Genomic DNA, 3,698 nt, shown 5'->3' on the forward strand with positions numbered 1-3,698 from the left:
ATCGGTTAAGCGTCCGACTTCAGCCAGGTCACGATCTCGCGGTCCGTGAGTTCGAGCCCCGCGTCGGGCTCTGGGCTGATGGCTCAGAGCCTGGAGCCTGTTTCCAATTCTGTGTCTCCCTCTCTCTCTGCCCCTCCCCCGTTCATGCTCTGTCTCTCTCTGTCCCAAAAATAAATAAACATTGAAAAAAAAAATTTTTAAATGACTACTTATTGGGGTGTCTGGGTGGCTCAGCAGGTTAAGCATCTGACTCTGGATTTCAGCTCGGGTCATGATCTCATGGTTCGTGAGATAGAGCCCCACATTGGGCTCTGCCCTCACAGCCTGAGCCTGCTTGGGATTCTCTCTCTGCCCCTTCCCTGCAAGCATACGCTGTCTCTCTCTCTCTCTCTCTCTAAACAAATAAACTTAAGAAAATAAAAGAGATAAAAAAAATCAAATGACTCCTCATTAGAATATATTGTTAAGAAAATGTGTAGGTGAACCACAAATTAGAAGAAAATACCTGACAAAGCACTATCTACAGTATCGTTACCTAACTCTTCCAGCTCAAAAATAAACACACAACTCAAAATAACAACAACAAAAAAATGGCCAACAAGCCCATGAAAAACTGCTCAACACGGTCAGTCATTACGAATATGCTAATTAAAATAAAAATAGCACCACACACTTAGGAGAGTGATTAAAATGAAAGGCTCTAACACCAGCAGGTGTTGTCATCAGAGTACCTGGGCTGCTCAAGTATCTTCTGGAGGCATTAGCAAACAGTACAACCACTCTGGATAAGGTATGACAGTTTCTCATAAAACCCAATGACACAGCAATTCCATTCCTAGGTATTTACCTAAAGGAAATGAAAATATAAATTCACCAAAAAATTTAAAATACAGAAGCCTTGTTAATAATGGCCCAAAACAGCAAAAAGCTGTGTGTCCACCAACACAAGAATGGATTAAAAAAACAAAAACAAAAAACAAAACAAAAAAAATGGTATCTTGAGCAGTAAAAAAAAAAAAAAAGAACAAATGCTGATGGATTACACTAAAATACACCATGCTGGTAGAAAGAGAAAGAAAGTCGTATATAAAAGACAACATTCCATTTGATTCCATTCACATGGAAATTATAGAATCACAAAATTAGAATGGCAGAAAGAATGTCAGTGGCTGCCTCCAAGGTGGGAGTGAAGATTGACTAGAAACTGCCGTGAGGGAAATTTCTGGCTGATGATAATATTCTGTGTCTGGAAATGGATTTGGATTATAAATGTGTGTGCATTTGTGAAGCCCCAGCAAACATACACTAATAATAGTGTATTCCACTGTATATAAATTATTCATCAAAAGTAAAAGCTAGTAAAGTCTGCTACGAATAAGTCTATTACTACGAAGTATCAAACTCTAGTTAAGAATGCTAGAATATTTATGAGGAAATATATGTGCAATTCACTTTGAAATGCATCCAACATACGTTAGATGAAAAGGTACAGAGATGGATACATTTGTGTTACAAAAGTATAGTAAAACATTAATGACAGACTGTGTGGTAAGTTCGTAAGCGCTCAATGTAAAAGTCTTTCGATTTTACTGTTGGTAAAAATATAGTGGGCAATCAAAAGTACTGTGCTGTGGGGAGACTCCTAAAAGGAGTCTTGAAGGACTTGCACACCTTTAAGGACTGTTTTGAAATGTCTGCCGTAGTCAAAAAAGGAAAATCTAAAAATAAAGAAAAGCGCCATCATATTTACATAATTTATCTGTGAAGTTGAAATAATAGTACAAAACATTATATTCTGAAAATTCAGAAGCATGGTTGACTAATAAGATGTCTCTTTATTCATTTAGAGAAGATGAGAGGCAATTATTCCAAACTGAACTTGGAACTGTTCAATTATTTGGAGCCGAGGGCTCCAGGAGGAGGGGGGAAAAGGAGGGAAAAAGTAGCTTTCGCTAGTTCTTAGCTTTTTCTTTTAATGGTTTTAACCTCTTACTAAACTTGTTACGTGTTTCTACACACATTAATACTTGAGTTTTTCTAAAATTCCACTTAAAACTAGAAAGTACATCCCTCAAACAGAAAGCCAGTCATTTATTTCTTACAATTCCTTTCTTTTCCATCTGCGTCCACTCGTATCATTTCCTTACCCCTTTTTCTGTAGCCTATTCAATTTCATCCAGTTATTCCTTGTTTTTGGAACATTTTCTTTGTGTGAAGACTAAATCCCCATTTCCTCCTTTTTGATCTGCATTTAGTCTTGATTACAAACCTAACTGAATTATGGTCAGTATTACTAAGCTCCTTCCTCCACCCACTCACCTTATTAGACCAGTCACATCATCTCCTTTTAAAAAAGTTTTTTTATTTTTTTTTAAATTTTTTTTCAACGTTTTTTTTTAATTTATTTTTGGGACAGAGAGAGACAGAGCATGAACGGGGGAGGGGCAGAGAGAGAGGGAGACACAGAATCGGAAACAGGCTCCAGGCTCCGAGCCATCAGCCCAGAGCCCGACGCGGGGCTCGAACTCACGGACCGCGAGATCGTGACCTGGCTGAAGTCGGACGCTTAACCGACTGCGCCACCCAGGCGCCCCAGTAGTCATTTTAAAATATAAAGTCAAGTTTATTGTTTTTTGTTTTTTGTTTTTACATAAAGGGTTCTTGTTTTCTATGGCCTAGAAACTTGTAGACCAAGCCCCAGCTCACAGGAGAGTCTCTTATGTTTCTTTCTAAAAGCTTTATGGTTTTAGCTTTTATGTTTGGGTTTAGGATCCATCTTGAATTAATTTTTGTGTTTGGAGACACGGGGCCTTCATTATATTTAATATTTTCATATTGATTTAGGCTCAAAATTGATGATTGTGTACTATATCATATGCTAACAATTTCACTGTTTCTTCCTCAGTAACCTAATGTATTTTCTCCAACAGTTACCATCTCCTTTCAGGTTCGACCTCCTGTGACTTGGGAGATAAGGTGGTCTTGCTTGGGATAATCATTTATTCATCCCACAGACATATATGGAGTACCTACTCTGCAGTGTATTGTGACAAATGCTATGGATAAGAAAAGGAAAAATACCTTGTGTTTGCCTCAAGGGGACACGCCTAAGAGGAGAGGCAATTGGACAAAGATTGAAAACAGATGATAAAGATGCAGAGACCCGTGGGGGCACAATGGGGAACACCTAATACAGAGTTCTGGGATCAGGAGATTTCTTTATTAAAAGAGGTGATTTTAGAGCTTTGGCCAAAAAAAAAAAAAAAAAAAAAAAAGGTGTGATTTAATCGTGCAGAAAGGGTTAGCAAGACTTCTGCTCTCAAGACCTAATTGCTAAGTAAGCATAAATAAGATAAAACCATATCACTATGAGATAAAGCACCTAGAACTATAAAAAGTAGAACATTTAAAGAAGTTGAGACTTCAGAATGGAAAAAAAATTATCTTCCACAGTACACGGTGTGTATGTGAAGGACTTCATCAGGGAGGTAGCATGTGAGCTGGGTCATGGGGTTGTTTTGGAGATTAAATGAATTAATAAATACACAGTGCTTAGGGCAATATCTCATATGTTGTAAGTGTTGATAATCATTACATTATTATTATTATTGAAAGATATATAGGACTTGAACATTTACAGTGATGAAAAACATTTTATGTACATGACAAAATTTTAAGCTGTTTGTTTATAAGGTGTA

Source organism: Herpailurus yagouaroundi, unplaced genomic scaffold (genome assembly GCF_014898765.1).
Source record: "Herpailurus yagouaroundi ecotype Mexico unplaced genomic scaffold, PumYag 29, whole genome shotgun sequence".
Taxonomy (NCBI): Eukaryota; Metazoa; Chordata; class Mammalia; order Carnivora; family Felidae; genus Herpailurus; species Herpailurus yagouaroundi.